The 25,119-nt window shown below is 38.0% G+C and overlaps 1 long non-coding RNA gene across 2 annotated transcripts in view; it reads left to right on the top strand.

The window, feature by feature from the left end:
- Window positions 1-2,370: 2,370 nt before the first annotated feature.
- The window catches only part of LOC138161459 (uncharacterized), a 40,851-nt gene continuing 18,102 nt past the window's right edge, over window positions 2,371-25,119 (top strand). For both annotated transcript variants that reach the window (XR_011168369.1, XR_011168368.1), the window contains exons 1-2: window positions 2,371-3,258; window positions 20,752-21,036. This is a non-coding gene — a long non-coding RNA (uncharacterized lncRNA). The remainder of the gene's footprint in view (window positions 3,259-20,751; window positions 21,037-25,119) is intronic.

Below are 25,119 nucleotides of genomic sequence, written 5' to 3'. Positions count from 1 at the left end.
GATTCGATCCAGGTCATCCCAACACTGGAGCCGGTGCTCTTACTCGCTGAGCCACCTGGCCGCCCCTAAGCAATTGGGGTTAAGTAACTTGCTCAAGGTTACACGGCCACGTGTTTCTGGGTGGGTGCTAAGTGTCTGAGCCCAGGATTCGATCTCCAGGTCTTCTCAACACTGGAGCCGGTGCTCTTACTCGCTGTGCTACCTGGCTGCCCCCTTCAATGAGTTTTTGAAAGTCCTTTTCCATCTGGCAAATTTGGCTTTTTAAGGTATTCTTCTCTTCTCTGGCTTTTTGGGCCTCTTTTACCATTTGAGTTAGTCTATTTTTTTTCTTTTTCTTTTTCTTTTCTTTTAAATTTTTTAAATTAATTTGTTTGTTTACTTTTAGTTTACAGGATTCAATTCCACAATTCCTTGAGTTTCACATTTTGTCCCCCTCCTTCCCTTCCCCCCCATGGTGGCATATAGTCAAGTATAGGATCTGTAAATATTTTCACATTATATATTAGTCAGGTTATAAAGGCAGATTTTATTAGATGGAATGAAAAATGGTAAAGAGGACATAAAACCAAACAAGAAAAGGAAAAATATCAGGTATTTTGCTTCCATCTGGATATAAATTCAGTTCTTTCTAGTTCTTTCTTTGGATGTAGTTAGTCTAATTTTTAAGGTGATAGTTTCTTCAGTGTATATTTGTATCTCCTTTAGCAGTCTGTTGACTTGCTTTTCATGATTTTCTTGCATCCAATTTTTCCTCTACTTCCCTTACTTGATTTTCAAAATCCTTCTTGAGCTCCTCCATGGCCTGTAATCAATTCATATTTTTCTTGGAGGCTTTTGATGCAGGAGTTCTGATTTTGCTGTCTCCCTCCCATTCCATGCCTTGATCCTTTTTGTCCCAAAAAAGAATTCTATCATCTGTTTGTGCTTACTTTGTTTGCTCATATTGCCAGCCAATTACTTGACTTTTGAGATCTTTGCCATGGTAGAACTCTGCTTCCAGAATGGAGAGAGCTTTGTCCCAAATTACTGGGGGTTTTGCAGCTGCCAGAGGATGCCCTCTCTGCAACCGCCACAAGCTCTTGCACACTGGCCACATACCCCAGGACCACCATGCAAGACCGCAATGCAGATCTAAGCAGGTTAAAGTAAGAGCAATAACCCTCTGAATGGTAGCTTGGTCCCCCTATGATCTGCAGGCCAGGAGCTCCTGAGGCACCCATGAGGAGGGACTGCACAGCCTCCATGCCTCAACCACTTCTTGCCCTGGGGGCAGGGGCCTAACCATGCTCTTTCATCTCCACCACCCCCCCACCTTCTAACAGAGTTCCCTATTGACCTTTTACTTTGTCCTTGGTGTTTATGGGTTGAGAAGTTTGGAAACCACCACAGCTGCTGGTGATTCACTCTCCTGAAGTCTGCTCTGGCCACCATTGGTCAGGCCGCCACCTCCGGCTCACAAAGGACTATGGTTGGCTTCCAGCTCAGTGTGATAGGCCCTCCCTGTCAGCCTGCCAGGCTGCCTTCAGCAGGAGGTTTGTTTCTCTCTGTCACTTTGTGGATTCTATAGCCCTAAAATTTGTGTAGAGTCATTTTTTGACATGTATTGGAAGTGATTGGAGCAGGAGCTCATACCAAGTTTGTGCTTCTACTTTGCCACCTTGGCTCTGCCCCTCAGTAGTATTTCTATACTCCCAAGTTTTACTGAGTTTGTAGTCCATTAACCTGCCCCCCAATCCTTTTTCCTAATTCTATCCAACATGGGGCTTCTAGGTGGCACAGTGAATAGAACACTGGCCCTGGAATCAGGAGGACCTGACTTCAAATCCAACCTCAGACACTTGACACACTTACTAGCCATGTGACTTTGGACAAGTCACTTAACCCAATTGCCCTGCAAAAAAAAAAAAAGCAATTCTATCCAACAAGAATTGAAGTGGTATCTATGCTTGGTGCTGAAAATGCAGAGAAAATAAAAAATAATTCCTGCCCTCAAGGAGTTTACAAACTAAGAGATGAAATGCTTTAGGAGTTGCATATGTGACAATTTGAAAGGAAAGAGAGAGCACTAATGAAGGAGAGGATTTTTCACATGAACCTTTCTAGCTTCTCCTTCTGTGATTTTGAATACACTATTTTTTTTCAATTTAGACTTTCACAACATGGATAGGGGAGTAAATATTGGTTGAGGGAAATAGTAATATCACTGTGTTTTTCAAATTATCTATCATTTACTAACTTTCAAATGATTCACACATTTTGTAGCAACTAAAAATTCCTATCAACTAATGGATTTGGAACTTATATTTAGTACAGTCAGTCAGTCAAGAAACATTTATTAAGTGCCTATTATGTGCCAAGGATTGTGCTAAGTGCTGGTATATAAAAGAAGCAAAAGACAGTCCCTGCTCTCAAGGTAATCAATCTAGTGGGGGAGACAGCAAGCAAATAAATAAGTACAAACACACTATAAACAAGATCATTTGGTTGGTCATTGTCCTTTCTCAAAGAGGACTAAAAATAACATCACTACTTTAGAGTCATGTTTCAGTGGGTCTGACTGTGGCTGATCAGACGAACAGGAACTTGAAACCCTGTACCACAGGTCAGACACAAATAGACCATGTGAACATCTGAAGTGGATTCTCTGAATTTTTACATCATGGGTTTCTTCTGAGCTACTTTGATTCTGCTTTGCTCAAAGAGAATAGGACCTTTTCTGATGAGGGCACACCAGGCCGGGCAGGCCTGTGCCAGTGTCTCCCATGTCATGCAATAAATTCCAAGGTTCTTAAAAGAGACTTTGAGAGTATCATTGCATTGCTTCTTCTGAGCACCATGTGAGCCCTTGCTCTGTGTGAGTTCTCCATAACATAGTCTTGTAGGCAAGCTTATGTTTGGCATTCAAACTACATGGCCAGCCCATCAGAGCTGTGCTCTCTACATTAAAGTTTGACTTCTTGACAGTTTAGCTTTAGAAAGGACCTCAGTGTTTGGTACCTTATTCTGCCAGGTGATCTTCAGAATCTTCCTAAGACAATTCAAATGGATTTGATTCCTGGCATGGCGCTGGTAGATTGTCCAGGTTTTACAGGCATAGAACAATGAGGTCAGCACAATGGCTCCATAGACCTTCAGTTTGATAGATACCTCTTCTCTCCCACGCTTTCCTTCTGAGCCTCCCAAGCACCAACCTCGCTCTGCTAATGGGTGCATCAATCTCATTGTCGATGGGACATCCATGGAAAGTATGCTTCCCAGGTAAGTGAACTTATCCACAGAATTCAGAAGATCCCCATTTGCTGTAACTCGTGGTTCCATATCTGAATCATGTGGTGCTGGTGGATGGAGCACCTGTATTTTCTCAGTGTTACTTGTTAGACCAAAATTAGCACAAGCAGCCGAGAATCAATCCATACTTTGTTGTATCTCAGGTTCAGAGGCTGCATTGAGTGCACAATCATCTGCAGACAAAAAAGTCATGTGTCAACACTCCCTCCACTTTAGTCTTGACTTACAGCTTTTTCAAGTTGAGTAATTTACCTTCAGTGCAGTAGCTAATCCTAATGCTGAAGGAAAGCAGTAGAACTAAAAGTTGGGAAAGGCTTCCTGTGGAAGATGGGATTTTCATTGGGACTTGAATGAAGCCAGGGAAATCAGGAGGTAGAGGGGAGGAAGGATAACATTCCAGATGTGAGCAACAATCAGAGAAAACTCCCAGAACCAAGAGATGGCATGTCTTGTTCAGAGAACAGCAAGAAAGATGATATCACTGGATCATAGAGTATGAAGTAGAGAGTAAGGTATAAGAAGACTTGGAAAGGTAATGGGCTAGATTATAAAAGCTTTGAATGTCAATCAAGGGGGGTTATATTTAATCCTGGAGCTGACAGGGAGCCATTGGAGTTTATTAAGTGAGGCAGGTGGGGATGAACTGGAGTGGAGAGAGACTTAAGGAGGGCTAACCCACCAGCAGGCTGCTACTGCAATGATTCGAGTATGGGGCAATGAGGGGTTTGCCTTGTAAGGGGTAAGGGCATTTATTTACATGAGATAGGGATTAAGAAGAAATAGTGGCTGAAGGCATCTGAGGCAACAGAGTGGTGGCAGCATCAGAGGAGAGAAAGGAATATATTCAAGAGATGTTGCAAGGTGAAATCAATAGGCCTTGGCAATAGATTGAATATGGAGCGTGAGAAATAATGAGTCAAGGATAATGCCTGTTGTGAGTGTAAAGGACTGGAAGAATGGTATTGCCCTCAAAAGTAATAGGGAAGCTTGGAGTGGTGAAAGGTTTAGTGGGGGAGATAGTGATTTCAGCTGAGGATATTTTGAGTTTAAGCTATCTACTGGATATCTCATTTGAGATGTCTGAAAGGCAGTTGGAAATGTGAAACTAGAAGTTGGTAGGAAGGTTAAGGCCAGATAGGTAGATTTGAGAAATCATCAGCACAGAGACAGCAAACAAACCCATGGGAGACAATGAGGTCACAAAGTGAAGTAGCATAGAGGGGAGATAAAGAAGAGAACCCTGTGAAATGCCTGTGGTTGGAGGGCACGACTTGGATCAGGACCCAATACAGAAGAAGTGGCCGGATGGGGTTGAGAACCATGAAAGAATGGTGCCCCCACAAAAAAAAATAGAGAAATAAAGGATGTGAAGAAAAGGAGGGTGATTAACAGTGTCAAAGTCTGCAGAGAGGTCAAAAAGAAAAGGAATTAGAGATGGCCCCTGGACTTGGCCATTAAAATAAACTTTAGAAAGACTCGTTTGGGTAGAATGTTGACATTGGAAATCAGATTATAAAGAGTTAAGAGAGTGGGAAGAGGGAAAGTGAAGATGTATATTGTAGACGGCCCTTTCAACAAGTTTGGCTACAAAAGGTAGGAGAGATACAGAATGATAGTTATCAGGGATGGAAGTATCAGGTGAGAGATTTTTGAGGATGGGGAAGACATGGGCAGGTTTATAGGCAATAGGGAAAGAAATAGTAGATAGGAAAAGATTAAAGATACTTGATAAGATGGGGGTGACAGAAAGGGTAATCTGTTGGAGGAGACAGGATAGAATGGGATTACTTATACAGGTAATGGGGCATTCATATGAGACAGAGGGAAAAGATGAGATGGTGACCAAAGATATCTGAGTGATGTGGGAAGAGGAAGTTCACAGCAAATAATCTCAAATTTTCTAAATATATATATATATATATATATATATATATGAGACAAGGTTCTCAGCTGACAGTGTATGGGAAGAGGGAGTCTTGGGACATTTATGAGGGTATGAAAAGGTCTAGAAGAACCACTGTGGAGAATGGGATAATGAGTTGATAAAAGACCTGTAGAAGGACTGCCTAGCAGTAGTGAGAGCCCAGTTGAGTTTACATAACAAATTTGTAGTGTAACCAGTTGCATGATTTTATCTACCTTTACTCAGTAGGACATGTGTAGGAAAAAAGGCAGCAGATGATGGGAATGATACAAACTTGAGGCATAGTGGGGTACCATCCTCAAAATGAGAGGAGACCCAGAAACTCAAAAAAAGATGACAAGTGTAAAATTGAACTGGTTTGCCAAGGGATCAAAGATTAGGGAAAGGAAAAAAGAGTGACTAATATAGAGGTAGTGGCCCAGGAGAGAACTGAGAAGTAGAGGGCTTGGAGGTGTGTGAATAGAGTAGGGTTTGATAAGGGAAGTCACGGGGAGAGGAAGAAAGACAATATATTAAGATCAGATAAGGAGATTTCGAAATTATTGAACATAGAGGTGGTACATTTATGAGTAGTGGCAAGATCAAGGATATGACTATCTAGGATGAAAGAGTAGGTATTGGGAAGTGAGTAGTCTGAGGAAATGAGTATGTAGAGTGTTTGAGGAGGAGTCAGTATGTATCCTGAAGTCTCCAAGTATGAGGGCAGGAGTTGGGATGAGGAGAAAATTGTGAGCCAAGTACCATACTCAGGGAGGACAAAAAGAATGACCTCAGGATCGCAGACAACAGCTACTAGGAATTTAATTGGGTGGTAGAGATGGATTGCAGGAACCTCAAATGAGAAAAGATTATTGAATGATGAAGGTATGGGAAGAAACTGGAAGTGGTAATGTGGAACAAGTAATGTTCCAACTCCCCCACTTTGACCAGTTAGCCAAGAGAAATGAGAGAAAATGCAGGCAGCACTGGAAATGGTAGTCAGGTTGAACTGTGTCATCAATGGGGAGCCAGGTTTGAGTGACTGTTGGAAGATGAAAGGAATGAGAGAAGGAAATGTTGATCAAAGCATTTCAGAGGCCACAGTGGAAGGGCTGCATAGCTTTTGGTTGGGACTTTGGAGTGAAAAGATTGAGGTGGATGGGAATAACAAATCTGTGGTAAGGGATGGAGAATGGCATTTGGATGATGAGATACAGAGAAGCGGAATCACTGGGATGTACAGGATATGATGAGGTAGAAGAGTGAGTAGAAGGTGCCACTCAGCATTTACTGAGCACACACAAAGTGCCCAAGGGACTTTGCCATGCACTTGGGACAGAGACAAAACAAATCAGTATCTTTGCATACAGGGAACTTACATTACATCAGACTTTTCATAAGAAAACCCTTTGATGGTTTCCAATCTCAGCAAGCAAGCATCAAAAATAACCAACTCCACTGAAATTAATTGTCCAGGTACAAGTAAGGCAACCTAGTGAGATACATGATACTTCACACCATCCTTCATTCCATGGATGAGCAAAAGGTTGTTTGCTATCAGGCTGAACAACCCAGTAGCTCCCACCACATGAAACTCACAAAGGATTTTCTTCTTTTTCTTTCCTGCTGTCTTCACTACATGTTCCACACAGGGCAGAAGGCCCTATAAGTTTCAAAGGTAGTCTCCAGTTCAGATAAATCCTTCAAGTCCCAAAGACCCAAAGAGTCACATGAAGGGAATCTATTCATTCAAAATTCATTCACTAAATATTTAATAATGATCTACTATATGTTAGACAAGATTAAAATCAGTCCTTATCCTCAAGAAACTTACATTCTATTGTATGGGGAGAAACAATACATAACAAAAAACTAAATGTATAATATTCAAAAGAAATATTTTTAATATCAATGGGTAGGGGAAGGTGTTAACAATTTGGAGGGGGTATAAGAAAAAAGCCTCATGTGGGAGACAGGTTAAGGAATAAAGGCATTATAACAGGCAGAGGAGAAGATGGAGTACATTCCAGATATAGAAGACAAGAGAACTGAGTTAAGCAACTGACTGTGCTGTTAAATGTCTATGTGACCTTGAACAAGGTATGTAACCTCCATGAAAACAAAGTTGAACCTATCAGCTATATGTGTAGCTGGAATAGGAAGGAGAGCAGATTACTTACTCAGAAATTAAAAGCTAATGTTTCTAAAAATTCTTTCTATTAAGATCGTATAGCTGACAAACCTTGAAATAGTGTGATATCTTTTTTTCTGGAAATAACCAGATGAAAACTTGAGACACTGTCTTTTGTTCTGTAAAATTCCTTTATACAAAGTAAATGACTAAAACAATTTTAACTAGAATAACAAGCTACTGGATTCTGTCCACCTCCCAAAGTTTCTAAAAACACATAGCTTGGAACTTCATCTGCAGACTGCTTGCAAATAAATAAGAGTAATTTTGATAGATCTGATGACAAATTCACCAAAACATTTGTTTCTCTGATACTTCTATAAATCTCATTTTCCCTGTAAACTGAGGGAGTTGGATTAGATCAGAGGTGTGTATGTGCATATGTGTGTCTGTGTGTGTGTGTGTGAGAGAGAGAGAGAGAGAGAGAGAGAGAGAGAGAAAGAGAGAGAGAGAGAGAGAGAGAGAGAGAGAGAGAGAGAGAGAGACAGAGAGAGAGAGAGAGAGAGAGAGAGAGAGAGAGAGAGAGAGAGAGTCAGACAGACAGACACTCTGGCAGTCTGAAGACATCTAGGAAATCCTTCTCAGAATCATGTTTTTAAATATATAAAGTATAGGAGTTGTCAAAATATATGTGGAGTTTTTTAAGATCATGGGCCCTGGATTAAGAATTCTTGAGCACAATAATCTCCTGGGTCCTTTCTAGCTCTACAGAAGATAAGTGTAAAATTAGTACAAAAAGATTAGAAGAAAAAGCAATCACATAGCAAATGATAATTAGAAATAAACTTTGACGATGATGAATCAAATACCCTAATTGGGATTATAATTTTCGGACCTAATTATAAGGTGCTCCATGAATTTATGAAACATAATGACTATTTCCTTAGTATGAAATTAGTCTAATTAGGTAATTTTCCTATAATATTGCCTGAATAGGATATAAACAAAATTGGATAGATTCCAAGGGGACTGAATAGGGGAAACGCTGTTCTGTATGGTGGAAATGCCACAGGTGGGCACAGCTGCCACAATCCCTGGCACTTGTAACCCTCTACATCCATTTCCCAAGGGCTGCCATTCAACCATGGTCTCCTAATCCTATATCCCAAGCACATATTCCTTTTTAAGCTACAATTTTCACTTTATTGATTGCTCTGGATAAAATGAATTATCCTTCCCCTTTATGTAAATTGTGATGTCATAATTGGGTGAGGGAAGAAGGCATTAGAGCTTCAAAAAACTTCTGAGCTTTGGCACCTCCAAAGAGAGTCTGCTCAAGAAATGGCAGAGTGAAGCTAGAGGGCACATTTGCCTAGAATGTTCTCTCCAGCTCCTAATATACCTTTATTTGGAATTACTCATTATTCTCTAGTGTCTACGCATCTCAAAGGTAAGACCATGGATTGAAAAGGCTGGACTACTCTCCCACAGTTTATGTATCTACAATTCTATTCAGTGAGAGTGGATATTTCAAAGTAACTTTTTTGTTTTTCTTTGCCCCAGAAGGCAAAATAAGAACCAGGAGGTGAAAGTTCATCTGTAAAATTAGATTAACATTATGTATACCCATTTGGAATTATTCAAGAAATGCAACTACTCTGTGCATAACTTTTTTTTTTCTTTTTGAAGGGCAATTGGGTTTAAGTGACTTGTCCAAGGTCACATGGTTAGTATTTGTGTTAAGTGTTGGAGGCCAGATTTGAAATCAGGTCCTCTTGACTCCAGAGCCGGTGCACTGCACCACCTAGCCACCTCCCTGTGCATACCTTTTGACCTATAAATCTCAATAGTGTATATCCCACAGGAATCAAAGACAAGGGTCAAAATAAACCAAAAGAATTTCATAACAAAATATTCTTTAGAATATTTTCTGTTATATCAAAAGATTAGAAACAAAATGGGTATTCATCTCCTAAGGAATGGCTAAGCATACTGTGGCATCTGCTACAGTGGAACATTATCACACAACAAGAAAAGACAGAGAAAGAATTCAGAGAAATACAGGAAGATTTGTATGAAGCAATGCTATGCAAAATTAGCTCCCAGATCCAATGAAATATAAAAGCATTTCATTTGTCCTAGAACTTTTCCTAGATGTTCCTACCATTGCAGGCTCCTATTTGCAACATCCTATTCAAAAATATAAACATTTATTAATCGAACCTAAAGTTTTTATTGAGCACTTATATGTCAAGTACTTTGCTAATTCCCAATGTGTTAGAACAAGAGAGTACCAAAAAATAGTAACACCTGCTGCTTTTATAGAGTGTTGTGGGACAGTATGTCAGTTTCACAGATACATTTAATACAAGGCAGGTTGAAAAGAAGACAAGGGAAAGACAGAGCCAAAGCAAGACACAACCATTTGAGTAGGGAAAGAATACTCACTCATCTAGGGCACCTTTCATCACCTATAACTCAGGGCACTGAAAGTGACAGTTACACTGCTGAAGTAATATGATCAGTATGCATATCATCTTTTATGCCTGACATAAATTTTCTGGATTCTGTCTTTACTATATGTTGAATATGTAGTGCATGCACACACAGTCTGAGTAATAACAAATCAAGTGACTAATTATATCAAGGGAAAGGGACTACACCCACATTCCCAAATCTCCACTATAAAGATGAATGATATACATGGTTAAGTAAAGCAATCACAGAGTTAAGTAAAGTGAGCACGTTCACACCCACATTCACTTGCAACTATGGGATTTTTTCCACTAAAAGTTGGGGATCCTGCTTCTGTACAACCAACTCTTTATGCTCTTTCTGTCTTTAGCCTGTTTTATTTCACTGTTGGCTAGATGGAACATTGGACTTGGATGCAGGAAGTTCTGAGTTCATACCCAGTCTCAGACACTTACTAGCTTTATGACCTTGGTCAAGTTGCTTAACTAGTTTGTGTTTCAGTTTCCCCTTCTGTAAAATAGGGATAACAATAGTACCTACCTCCCAGGGCTGTTGTGAGGATACAATGAAAAATTTGTAAAGCCCTTTGCAAATTTTAAAGAGCTATAGAAATGTTAGTTATTGTTATTTCATTATGATCTTGTCCATTAGTAAGGTGGAACTATATTCATGTAAAGACAATTCCTCCTCTTCTCAATGGTTTATATCCTGGCACCAGGTATAATTACAAAACAGAATAAATTTAACTTCACTATTTCCCATGGACTTCCTTGCTCTCCCATAAACTTCCAGAACATTTCTCCTTCCTCCTTCCCTCCCCACCTCTCTCTCTCTCTCTCTCCTCCTTTCCTCCTTCCTTCCTTCCTTCTCTCCTCTCTCTCTTCTTTCCCCCCTTCTCTCTCTCGTTGCCAAAAATCACTCATTGTTACACGCTAACAAATTATTTTCTGCCCAGAATTTTCCATTTCTTTATCACTGTCATCACACTACTCATATAACACCATATGCCAGGCACTGTGCTAAGCACTTTACAGATTTTATCTCATTTGATTCCCACAATAACCCTGAGATGTAGGTGCTATTCACAAATGAGGAAACTAAAACAAACAAAAATTAAGTTACTTGACCAGGGCCACACATCTAGTAAGTGTAGGAAGTTTGATTTGAACTCAGGTCTTCCTGACTTCAGGCATTTTACTCTATGCCAATAAAATTTACAACCCCTGTGTCCCATACTTCACGAACCCTTGCTTAGATAAACTACAGGAGTTCATGCTTAACAGCTTGCTGGGAATGATTCCAAGATTCAGGGCAGGAAACCATTTTTATTTTGACATTTAATTTAATAATTATTAAAGCACATACTTGGTTCAAGGGATTATGCTAGATGCTAGGGATAAAAAGAAAAAATATTAAATAAACCCTACCCTCAAGAAACGTATGTACTTTGGAAAGAAAACTACACATAGACAAATAAGTAAATGCAAATCTATATGATAAAATCGGGATAGAGGAGTGCTCCTTGATACTCTTCCAATCATACTGTATAGAGAGACAACTTACTGGCCACTGGCAAGGGATAAATCCCAACTTCATTGGTCTCACCTGCAGAACTCTCGCACTCTCTGGTTTCTCACTCTTCATTAATGGAAAATTTTTTGTATGGGCCAATTAATTTCTTCCTTTTCAAAAACTAGAGAACTTTAGAATTCCCATTGGGTCCCTCCTGAAGTCTGATTTGCGTGATTTTCTTTTAAAGAAGAATCCTATATACAAATGTTTTCCCCTACTATGGGGGCTACATATTCTGTACATACCTATGGCTCCAGGTCTATGCACAGGAGAATCTATCTGAAATTTCACCTCATAGAAAACCAGACAGAAATCTAGTGCAAAATAGGTTTAGGCAAGTGTCTTATACCATATACCATAATAAACTGATTAGGGGGACAGAGACAAGATGACAGAGTAAAAGGAGGATCTTGGCTAAGCTCCTGCACCAACCACCTCCAAGATTTGTAAAATATGACTCTAAACAAATTTTATAGCTACAGAACTCACAAAGTGACAGAGAGGAACAAATCTCCTGCTGAAGGCAGCCTGGCAGGCTGACAGAAAGGATCTATTGCACCAGAATGGGGGTTGAACAGTTCTGCATGATCCATGAAGGCACAGACCTGAAGTGGCCCCAAACAGAAGCACAGACTGATTGGAGCAGATTTCAGGAAAGTGAATCACCAGCAGCTATGGTGGTTTTCAGACTTCTCAACCCACAGATGCCAAAGACAAAGTAAATGGTTAATAGGGAACTCTGTTCGAACTGGATGGCAAAAGAGTGCAGTCCAGCCCCTGCCTCCAGGGCAAGGGGTGGCAGAGCTGTGCCTCTGGAGCTCCTGACCTGCAGATCATAGGGGGACCAAGCAACTATTCAGAGGGTAATCACTCTTGCTTTGACCTGATTGGATCTGGCTCACAGTCTTGGGTGGTGGTCTTTGGGTGTGTAGCCAGTGTGCCAGAGTTTGTGGTGGCTATAGAAAAGGCATACTCCTCATATCTCTGACAACATTTGCAAAAACCCCAGAGACTTGGGACACAGCTCTCTACACTCTGGAAGCAGAGTTCTACCATGGCAAAGAGCTTGAAAGTCAAGTAATTGGCTGGCAAGATGAGCAAGCAGAGGAAGCACAATCAGACCACAGAATCCCTTTTTGGGGACAAAAATGATCAAAATGTGAAACCTGAAGAAGACAACAAAGTCAAAACTCTCATCAAAACCTTCCAAGAAAAATATGAATTGGTTACAGGCCATGGAGGAGCTCAAGCAGGATTTTGAAAATCAAGTAAGAGGAAAAATTTGGAAGAGAAATGAGAATGATGCAAGAAAATCATGAAAAGTGAGTCAACATCCTGTTAACAAATATACACTGAAGAAAATAACACCTTAAAAAATGACTAACTCAAATGGCAAAAGAGGCCCAAAAAGTCAATGAGAAGAAGAATGCCTTAAAAATACGGAAAGGGAATTTCAAAAATTCACTGAAGAGAATAAGTCCTTCAAAATTAGATTGGAGCAAATGGAAGGTAATAACTTTATGAGAAATCAAGATACTATAAAACAGATCCAAACAAATGAAAAAAAAGAAGGCAATGTGAAATATCTCATTAGAAAAATCACTGACCTGGAAAATATATCCAGAAGAGATCATTGAAAAATTATTGGACTACCTGTAAGCCATGATAAAAAAAAGAGGCTAAAAATTACCCTTCAAAAAATTCTCAAGGAAAATTGCTATGATATTCTAGAACCCGAGGGCAAAAGAGAAATTGAAAGAATTCACCAATTGACTCCTGAAAAAGATCCCAAAAAGAAAATTCCTGGGAATATCTTAGCCAAATTCCAGAGTCCCCAGGTCAAGGAAAAAATATTACAAGCTGTTAGGAAGAAACAATTTGAGTATTGTGGAAACACAATCAGGATAACACAAGACTTAGAAGCTTCTATACTAAGGGATCAAAGGGCTTGGAATATGATATTCTGGAGGTCAAAGGAGCTAGGATTAAAACCACGAATCCCCTACCCAGAAAACTTGAGTATAATGCATCAGGGGAAAATATAGCCATTCAATGAAATAGAGGGCTTTCAAGTATTCTTGATGAAAAAATCAGAGCTGAATGGAAAATTTGACTTTCAAATACAAGAATCAAGAGAAGCATGAGAAGGTAAACAGGAAAGAGAAATCATAAGGAATTTATTAAAGTTGAACTTTTACATTTATACATGGAAAAATAATAATCTCAGTATGAAGATAGGTGAAGGAAATATGTGCATATATATGTATACATACATATGTGGTATGTATATGTGTTTGTATATATATATGTGTGTGTGTGTGTGTGTTTGTGTGTGTGTGTGGACATGTATACATAGACAGAGAGCACAGGATCAGTCAAATAGGAAGGGATGGTATCTAAAAAATAAAATTAAGAGGTTTTAGAGGAATATAATGGGAGAAGGAGAAAGGGAGAGATAGAATAGGGTAAATTATCTCATATAAAAGAGACAAGAGAAAATTGTTACAATGGAGGGAAAGAGCAGAAAGGTGAAAGGGAATGAGTCAACCTTACTCTCATTGAATTTGGCTTAGGGAGGGAATAACATACACACTCAATTGGGTATTTTACACCACAGGAAAGTAGGGGGGAAGAGGATATGATGGGGGATAATAGAAGGGAGGGCAGATTGGGGAAGAGGGTAGTTAGAAGCAAATACTTTTGAAAAGGGACAGGGCCAAAGCAGAAAATAGAATAAGTGGGGGGGCAGGATAGGATGGAGGGAAATATAGTTAGTCTTTCACAATATAACTACTATGGAAACATTTTGCATAACTACACATATACAACCTATTATTGAGTTGCTTGTCTTCCCAGTGGGGGTGGGTAAGTAGGGAAGAAGGAAAAGAATCTGGAAATCAAAACTTAAAAAAAAATGTTTAAAAAAATTTACATGCCACTGGGAGATAAGATATACAGGCACTGGGGTAAAGAAATCCATCTTCCCTACTAGAAATTTGGGGGGATGGGAGAGGATATAAGAGAGAGCAGATTAGGGGAAGGGCTATTCAGTAGGCTCACTATCTTGGGGTTGGGATAGGGGAAAGACAGGGAGAAAATTTGTAACTCAAAATCTTGTAGAAATGAATGTTGAAAACTAAAACTAAATAAATAAATGAAGAATTTATGATAAACTGATTAGATAAATTATCTAGATATATACAAGTTCATATTAAAAAGGGGGAGAGATTAGAAGCTTATCTTTTACAGTTATGCTAAAAAAGAATCACCAAAGGCAGAGAAATTTTTAAAAGATAAAAAGAAAATTACTTATATTCTGTTAAGTACATAATGTGTATAATATAGAATGCATAATGCATAAAATAAAAATTACTTACATAAAATTAACAAGCTCTGGACTAAACAAAATCAACATTGTTAGAATAAATTGAAGCTATAAAGTGGGAGAAGGAGGTAGGGGAATCTTTGCATCTAGCTGCTGTATCATCTTAAAATCTAAAGAGAATTAATCAAAACATAAGATTAAGAGTCATTGGTCAAAAAATAAAAGGTCAAAGATTATGAACAAATGTTTTCAGAAGAAGAGAGGCATCAGCATCCATACAGAAATATCTTGAAGAAACTGCTAAGGGAAATGGAAATTAATACAATTCTAAAGTATCACCCCAAACATATCTGATGGACAGAGATGGCAAAAAAACAAAACAGTCAATACTGGGAGAATTGTGAGAAGGCAAGCACACTAACATACTTTAACAGCAACTGTGAACTGTTGTAGTTACTCTAGAAAACAATTTGGAATCGTGAGAGAAATTTTACTAAACTGTTTATACTCTGTAATGTAGTAATCCTGCTACTGGACATTTTCCCTAATGATGTCAAAAGTAGGTCCCACATAAACTAAAATATTTATAGCAATTTCTGCGGTAACCAAAGAAATTAAAACAAATTAGGTGACCATTGATTGTTAAAGAAAATGAAAAAAATTGTATATGAATACTGTGAAATATTGATTCTGATTAATTCAAATAAACACGGGGAAAATGTGTCTGAACTGGTACAGAGCAAAGAAAGAATTATGAGAATATATATTGAGTAAATGGTATAAATGAAGACAAAATTCAGTTGAAGTGCAATGACCAATGTTGAAATAAATACATTTCCTCTATTCAGTGGAGAGGTGGTGGCCTATGGGTGCAGAATGACCCATGTCATATCAGTTGTGATCATGGCGTTGATTGGCTTTACCTATTTTTGCCCAATTTCTGGCTTGTTACCAGTCATATATTAACCATAAATACAGGAATTTGGAATGGGGGATTCAACTGATGGATGGTACTTCAAAGTGGAGGTTGTTCCTCCCCTTTTTCTTCCCTTTCTTTTATATGAGAGCCAAAGAATCTTGAACAAAGGAAAAATTCAAGGTGCTTCAGAGCCATATAACTCTTGTGGAGGGGGGTGTCTCTTTTCCCCTTATTAAACTATGAGTTTCTTGGATGGAGTGGGGAAGGCCTATGTCAGGTCTACCTTTGCATCACAAGCACCTGGCACTTAATAAAATACAGTTAAATGCATTGTCTTACCAGCCCTGGTTCACAAAGTCAGGACCAGTACTCCCCATCACCCTCTAATCTACAACCAAAGCAAAAAAGTATCCTCACTAAAAGACAGGAGATGGTACGTGGCAAACTATTGCCACTGCCTCAACCACCACTTCCTCTAAGATCCAAGTGGAATTAACACAGGGCTCTGAATCCTGGAGCCCTGGGACTAGCAATGCTGACCTAGACCCTAAGTACTTATAGGCTGCCCACCCCCAACCATCATTCAGGATCAGCAGTGGGGGGACTCTGTGAAGACCCAAGATCCCCATCAATACCACCAGCCCTTGTCCAACTGCTAGAGATGATCAGATAAGCCCAAGAACCATGAATAACATGTCTCTTAGGCCACAAGCCTTGTTTGCCAGCAGTCCTTGCTGCCATCATCCAAGAGAGCCACACCTGTGGAGAACATGACTTGGCAACTGTTGTGCTATGTCCCGAATCCACCACCTTTTCTCTTTCCACACTTAACCAAAAAGAAAAAAAAAACCTCTTACCATCAGACACCAGAAATGGTTATGGTTTTATCAATAAATATGATGCCAAATAAAACATATTACCATGTGCTTTGCCTTTGTACCTTAAGGATCGCTGGACTTTTTAAATCTGTAGTCCCTCACTGTTAGAATATGAGTCGCTTGCAAATCAGGACTAGCTGCTTTGGTTTTTTTTTTTCCTATATTCATCTCTATCACATAACATAATGCTTTGCACATTTGAGGTATTTATCAAGAGACGTTCATTCACTTACTCACTGATGATATATGATGAGTCTTCACAACTAATTTACATATTTTAAAAAGTGAACTATTAGCACAGCAACTGGAGTTTGATACTCAAGGATATTAAAGCATCTATCATTCCCTAACCAAAAGGCTATACAACCTCCTTTTTGAAGGGATAGATTAGCTATCTATAGGTCTATAGGGCTACAATATCATAAACATCCTCAAAAAAAACAAAATAAATGGACATTGATTTGTATTTTAGTACTTATGGAACAAAGACTCAGTTTCAAATCCAGTCTTTGATTTAGGGTATGTTTATGCCACAAATGAATAATTGAGGCATTGCTAAGGTAGACTTGTATCCTGGAAAGAATGAATGCCCCAAGTCTGAACTTCCAAAATGAACATTGGAGGAGACACAAATCAAGTAGAATCATAATTTCTTTTTTTATTTATTTTATTCTGAACTTAAGAAAACAAAAGATGAATTTAGATAGTATAGTAGAATAGGAAAAAAAGATAATTGCACATGAAATTGCAAATCTGTTATGCACAACTTGCTGTTCCTTTTTAAATATACAACAAATGTATCATGTAAATGTCTTTTTTCTTTTTCTTTTCTTCCTTCCTTACCATCTCCCACTCCAGCCTAGAGATGGCTACTTAGATACAAATGTGTGTGTAGATAAAACCATTCTATACCTACTTCTATTTATCAGTTCTATCTCTCAATGTAGTTAGTGTCTTCCTTCATAGGTCCTTTGCAAGTAATTTGACTATTTGTAATAGTCAAAATTATTTGTTTGCTCAAAGCTGTTCTTAAAACAATATTACTGTTACCATAAAAATATTCTCATCAAACTCATCGTTTCTTATAATATCATTCTTTCACAAAAATATACCACAATTCGTTCAGCCATTGCCCAATTGACAGGCATCTCTGCAATTTCTACTTCTTTGCCACCACAAAAAGAATTACGATAAATATATTAGAACATATAAGATTTTTTTCCCTATTTTCCTAATCATTTTGGGAAACAGTTCTTGTAGCTAGATCAAAGAATATAGGCAGTTGAATAACTCTTTGGACATAATTTCATGTTGCTCTCCAAAATGATCGGATTAGTTCACAGTTCCACTAACTGGGAATTAGTGTCCCTATTTTTCCACATCCCTTCCAACAGTTGTCACTTTCTCCTTCACTCATTTAGGCTAATCTGAGAAGTATAAAATGATATATCAAGATTGTTTCAGTTTATATCTCTCTAATCAATAACAATCTAGAACATTTCATACGACTCTAAATTCTTTTGATTTCTGTATTGGGAAAACTGCCTCTCCATATTCTTTAACCAGTTATCAACTGGGTAATGACTCATATTCTTATGGATTTGACGAAGTTCTTTATATATTTTAGATATGAGACCTTTATCTGAGAAACTGTCAGTAAAATTTTTCCCAGGGCAGCTAGACGGCACAGTGAATAGAGCACCAGCCCTGGAGTTAAAAAGACCTGAGCTCAAATCTGGCCTTAGACATTTAACACTTACTAGATGTGTGACCTTGGACAAGTCACTTAACCCCAATTGCCCTGCCTTCCCCCCTCCAAAAGGCAAAAAATAAAAATAAAATAAAAATTTCCCCCAGTTATCTATTTTCCTTCTGATCTTGGCCACGTTTGCCTTATTTGTATAAAAACCTTTTTAATTTAATGTAATCAAAATTGTCCTTTTTACACCTTATACTGCTATCTCTTGTTTATTTGTAAATTGTTCATCTATCCATATGTCTTATGGGTAATAAGTTCTTCAAATTTTCTTGCAATGTCTCTCTTTTTGTCTAGATCATGTATCCATTTTGACCTAATTTTGGTAAATGGTAAAAGATATTGGTCTATACACAATTTATGCCAGACTGCTTTCCAGCTTTCCCAACAATTTTTACCAAATAATTCTTACCCCCAACATTTGTCTCTACATTTGTCAAACACAAGGTTACTATAATCATTTGCTACTCTAAATTGCATGTCTACTATGTTTCACTGCTACACCTTTCTATTTCTTAACCAGTACCAGATGGTTTTCATAATTACTGTCTTATATTATAGTTTAAGATCTAGTATAGCTAACCCTCCTTCCTTTACTTGTTTTTGATTAGTTCTTTTGATATTCTTGATCTTTTGTTCTTCCAAACAAATTATTTTTTCTAACTCAGTAAAAAAAAATTTTGTAATTTAATTGGAATGACATTACATATATAAATTAGTTTAGATAAAATTGGTATTTTTATTAAATTGGGCCTGACTATCCATAAACAATTAATAGTTCTCTAATTATTTAAATCTGATTTTCTTTATACAATTTTTTTTATAATTTTGTTCATAGAGCTCCTGGGCTTGTTTTTTTTAAGCAATTGGGGTTAAGTAACTTGCTCAAAGTTACACGGCCAGCTATTTTGTGTGGGTGCCGAATATCTGAGGCTGGAACCGATCCCGGGTCTCCCGACGCCGGGGCCACCGCTCTTACTCACTGCGCCACCTGGCCACCCCTCCTGGGCTTATTTTGGCAGGTGTTCTCCCAGGTTATTTTATGCCTTATTAAGTTATTTTAAAGGAGGCATCTCTTATTATCTCTTCTTGAAGGGTTTTGTTGGTGATATATAGGAAACTGATGATTTCTATGGATTTACTTTATATCCTGCTATTTTGCTAAAATTATTGTTTCAACTAACTTTTTAGTTGAGTCTTTGGGATTTTCCAAGAATATCATCATATCATCTGCAAAAGATATAATTTTATTACCTCATTTACCATTCATAATCCTTACAATTTATCATCATCATTTATGAAGTTCTTTACTGTGTAATATGGTGGGGACAGTGAGAAATTACAGGGCATGTAGGCAAAGGGATATAGACAATGTTTTGTTGTTGCTGACAGGTGGTTCCCCATGGGAGATTCTACAATTCACCTAGGACAGTGAAAAAACTATGAAATCCTGTATCAGTCATTGTGCCAGTTCTTCTTCAAGGTCATTTAAGAAATCTAGATAATGAGAATGGGACTGGCACATTTTAGATGAAAAAAGGCTAGAAAAAGTGAGAATGATAATCGAGCTAGAATAAGTAGAGGAAGCCCAAGAGGGAGAATGATACAAAAACTAGGAGAATTCATGAAGCTACTACAATACCCAAGTTTTTCTACTCTCTGTTTGTCCTATATTTTAATTTGTGTCATAGCTGTGATGAGGTGGGATATATCAATAGAATATCATAGCTTGTGGTCTTCCTATAAGGCAGCTAAGTGGTGCAGTGTCTAGAACACTGGTCCTAGATTAAGAAGGACTCAAGTTCAAAACTGGCCTCATATACTTACTAACTCTGTAACTCTGGACAAGTAACTTAACCTTTGCTTGCCTCAGTTTCCCCAATTGTAAAATAGGGAAAATAGCGATGCCTATTGTTGTGATGATCAAATGAGATAAAATTTGTAAAGGGTTCAGCATAGTGCCAGGCACATAGTGGTCACTGCATAAATATTTATTCTATTTCCTTCCCTTCTGGTATTCCAGAGCCCACCTTTCAAACCAGGATTAGGCAAGTATGTAAATAAATGTAACCTACCTTCCCTTGATAGAGTTCCTTCCTAAGCTACACAGAAGTTTGTCACACTATTGGGAAAATCATATATTTGAAAGCCAGCTGTGAGCTCACATCACTGTTTCCCCTTTTATCAGATTAAGTCAATTACATATGAATTCAAGGCAAAAGATATTTATTCAAAATACTAATGCACTGTAATGAGCAAAGAAATAAATTAGATAGTAACATGCCAACTAGCTTTTGAATGGGTAAAAACTGTTTTTAAAAATCTATCCATTTGACAAAAGGTACCAAGGTTAACAAAAAAATACCATATTTGCTTTAAAAAGAAGCAAAAGGTATCTGTTTTCATCCCAATAGTTATGATTTCATATAGTTTTGACTTTGGTTTAATACCCCATAAAGGACATCACATTTTTGCTGACTTTTTCCAATTTCACCTTTCTGTAGAGGAAGAAACTGTGTGCTAAGTGAAATGTGAAGCTCAAAGCCTGCCATGGAATATTCATGCCTCTGAGAAAAAATAAAAACACATCAAAAACTCCCACTGCTGAGAAGCAGGCCAAACAGCTTCAACAACACAGAAGGGGAAAGCGTCCATGATGCTGGATCGCTAGACAACTCAACATCATTCTGTTACAAAACCTAGAAAACTAGAAGAAATGCAAATTGTCACACAGTGCAGCAGGCAAATGTCCATTGACCTCAAGGATAGCCCTGCTCTCACAATGCAAGGTAAGAATGGTCAGATTGTGTCCCTTTGAGTTAATGGAAATAATGGCATCCTGACTGTGTATTCCCAGAGCTTAGCCTAATACCTAGCAAATTGTAAGCACTTGATAAATGTTGATTGAACTGAATTCATGTTTAGATCCACAAAGTCTGGCACAGTATTTACATCTTAGTAGGCACTTAATAAATAGTTGTTGGACTGAGTCAGAGTTCCAGTGAGAATAGGAATTCGTGAAACCAGTGATACAGAGTCTACCTTTGTTTTCCCTTGCCCCCTGGCCCAAGATGCTAAGAGTATTTATTAATTATAAAGAATTATTTAATTCAGGTGGTCAACAAACACTAATTTATAAGCACCTTTGCCAGGTACTCTGCTAAGTCTTGGGGTAACAAAGGCATGTTAAACATTTACTGCCCTCCAGAAGTTTGGATTCTCTGTCCTTGGTCCTGATATCAAATAGTCTTTTTTTTTCCTTCGCTAATTCCCTCCCCTACCCCCAAAAAACTTGGGCGGAGGGGCTTTCTAAAGATCAAATGGCTATGCATTGCATTTACTGCACATTTTGCATAGTAGACTAAAGTATATTTATTTTAATGAGAACTCAAATAATGTGCAACTCCATTCTCATTCAAAACTAAAATAGCTATGGTAGGCAGCAGTTATAGAGGTCAACTGCAGTCAAAATATTCAGGAATCAGTTATTAGTTTACCCTGGTCAATGATTTCAAGGTCTCTGATTAGCAGTGATGCTTTTTATTTAGATTAACTATCTGCTGGAGCCCAGTTGTTATTGATCATGAAGCTGACCTTCCTGCTGCGGCTATGATAATCATCTCCCCTTTCATTGTGTGTCTAGTCATTGACAGGCTGGGAGATGAGATCAAAATGATGATTAGAGAGCTAATTACTAAGTTCTCTCATTGGTGAAGACATTTCAAACTCTCATATCTGTGAAATGTGTGCACATGATAGCATTTATTCCTCCTCAATATTTTTCACAACTTGGAGTTTCCCATATTATCAGATCTACAAAATGCTTTATAACATTTGAAGGAGGGAAAGGTTGTAAAATATACATCTTGGAAAAAGTTTAATTTTGACAAGGAATGGAAATTAAGAAAGAAATCAGTGTTTGGCATATTATGCTCAAAATTCACATAAATGAGAGTAGAGTTAGACCACATTTAAAAAATGCCCAAACATCTGGTTGATGTGATGCTTTATCCATGCAAAACTCAGGCAACCCCTCCAGGGGGTTAGATTCATGGAGCCCAACTCACCAGATTACAGCATGATAAGGGTGTTAAGGCTAAAGAGACATTGCAAGTCATAAGACAGAGAGGATTTCAAGCTAAATAAATTTACAGATTTGGAAACTGAGGCCTAGAGAACTCTTGTCTAATGTTTCCAATCAGTCAATGTTCTAACCTAGGACAGTGCTCTACCATAGTGAAAGCATTATTACTACTAATAAACAATATTAATTCACATTTTATATCACTTCAATGCCCACAAAGTGAGTAACTCATATGATCACACTATCCCCATAGATCTTTTCTTTTATTAGGAGAGGGCAAATCTAAATCAGTGACTTTACTGGTGTAGAGAACTCCCAATAAGAAAATCTCTTTCACCAAGTAAATCAGCAATTACTCTGTAATTTAGTCTTAGTTATCTGGGTCTATACCCAAAAGTGATCAAGGAAAGAGGGAAAGTATTCATATGGACAAAAATATTTAGCAGCCTTTTGTGAGGGCAAAGAACTGGAAGCTAAGATGGCATACATTAGTTGGGAAATGACTACCCAAATTATGATATATGAATGTGAGAAAATACTGTTGTGCTGTAAGAAATAGTGAAAACATGGTTTCAGAGAAACCTGGGAAGACCTTTATGAACTGATTTAAATGAAGTGATCAGAACCAATAGAAAAATTAGTACAATAGCACTGTGAAGACAAAACAACTTTGAAAAACTTAAAAATTCTGATCAATGCAATGACCAAACACAATTTCAGAGGATTCGTTATTAAATTTGCTATCTTCTGACACCGTATTCATCATCACAATGGTGGTGTTATTTTTTATTCCCTTTTTTAATGAAAGGTAGAGAGGTAGAAGGAGAAAAAGGTGAATTTTTGCTTAGTGAAGAGATAATGTAAGACTGTTGCCTGAGAAACTGAGAGCTTAAATTGCTTGCCTAGAGTCACATAGCCAATGTGTCTCAAGGGCACTTGAAACCGGGTCTTCCTAACTCATAAGCTAGTTCTGCCCACGATATTGTTTCTCTATTTACATCATAGCATCCTGATAATGGAAGCTCCCAATGGTGTAATGTTCTCTGGTTTACAATGCTCTGTGAGTTTGGATGATAGGACGTTAGTACTAGAGCTGGAAGTGACCTTAGAAGTTATCTAGTCCAACCTTCTTAGTTAATATAAAAGGAAACTGAGTCCTCAAAAGCAGTGCTTCTTCATCTGTGGGTCGAGACTCCATATGGAGTTACATAATTGAATGTGGGAGTTGTGAAAAATTTGGCAACAGTAAAAGGTTTCTGAACACGCAGCAACCAAAAATTAATTCAGAATCAAGCATGGAATTAATCTGGTGTGTTTCTGGCAGCACTTTCCAGTGTTGCGTCACATGACTGCACTGCAGCCTTGGTTCTGAACACAGCATTGATTATTATAAAATCAAAATATCGATCAACTCTGAAAAATGCTGAAGAAGCCCTGTATCCTGCTGTATCAAATATTCTGCCAAGGTTTAATTCTTGATGTAAAAATAAACAAGCTTATCCATCTCATTAGTATGCAAATTTATCTTCATCTTTAGTAAATGGTAAAATTATATGTATATCAAAGAATTTTTTAAAAATAAATTTCTTTATGATTTATTATCAGTAAATGTTTAATTTGTATACCTATTTTATATACCTATATATCCCAGCTTGCATTAATGAATAGGGGCCACAAGTGGGAAAAGTTTAAGAAGCCCTGCTCAAAAGGATATGTGATTGGCTCACAAGGTAGTCAATGAAAGAGCTGAAATTCAAAACCAGTTTCCATAATTCCAAGGTCAGCACTTTGCCTCCTAGCTTACATTTATTGTCATTGTTCAGTCACTTTTCAGTCATGTCTTAGTCTTCATAACGACACTTGGGGTTTTCTTGGCACAGATAGTGGAGTACTTTGTCATTTCTCTCTCCAGCTCATTTTACAGATAAGGAAACTGAGACAAATAGGGTTACGTGACTAACCCAGGATCACACAGCTAGGAAGTGTCTGAGACTGGTTTTGAACTCAGGAAGATGAATCTTCTTGATTCCAGGCCTAGCAGTCCACCCACTGTGTCATCTCGCTGCCCAGGGGCTGTTTTTAATTTCTTATATTTATATCCCTAGCAATATCATAGTGCCTGGCACAAGCTTTATCATTCATTTAGTCATTCAATGGTGTGACCAAGTCTTTTTTCTTCCCAGGATATTGTTGTTGCTGTTGTTTTCTTTCTTAAAATGGATTGTTGGGTTTACTAGATGACCTCCTTCTAGCTCTGCAAGTCTATGAATAGGGTTGTAGTGTAGAGTAATGGACCAACGTATATGGAATCAGAAAACCTAGGTTCTAATCTTGGCTCTGCTACTTACCAGTCATGTGGTAAAGTCACCTGCCCTTTTTGATCTTCAACGTTCTCATCTGTAAAATGAGGATAATCAATTATCCTTTGTTATCTTATAGCCTCAGGCACATCATTCTACCTTTATGTGTCTGTTTCTTTAATTGGAAAATGAATATATTTCACATTACTTTTCTCGAATGTTGCAAGAATAAAATGAAACAATGGTGTAATGGAATCTGTTAAGTTTAATGTGCTATATAAATGTAAGCTTGGACAGCTAGGTGGATCAGTGAATAGAATGCTGTACCTAGAGTCAGGAAGAATCATCTTCAAAAGTGACTGAATAACAAAAAACACTGCCCTAAAGGAGCTTACATTCTATTGGGGGAAACAACACAAAAGAAAACTAGAAAAGAAGCAGGGGAAATAGGCAGGTGCAGCAGCATATCTTGGAAATGACTGGAATTA

Source organism: Petaurus breviceps, unplaced genomic scaffold (assembly GCF_028583685.1).
Source record: "Petaurus breviceps papuanus isolate PSGF00001 unplaced genomic scaffold, PetGlider_PUasm1.0 185, whole genome shotgun sequence".
Lineage (NCBI taxonomy): Eukaryota > Metazoa > Chordata > Mammalia > Diprotodontia > Petauridae > Petaurus > Petaurus breviceps.
This window is presented reverse-complemented; position numbering and strand designations above follow the sequence as displayed.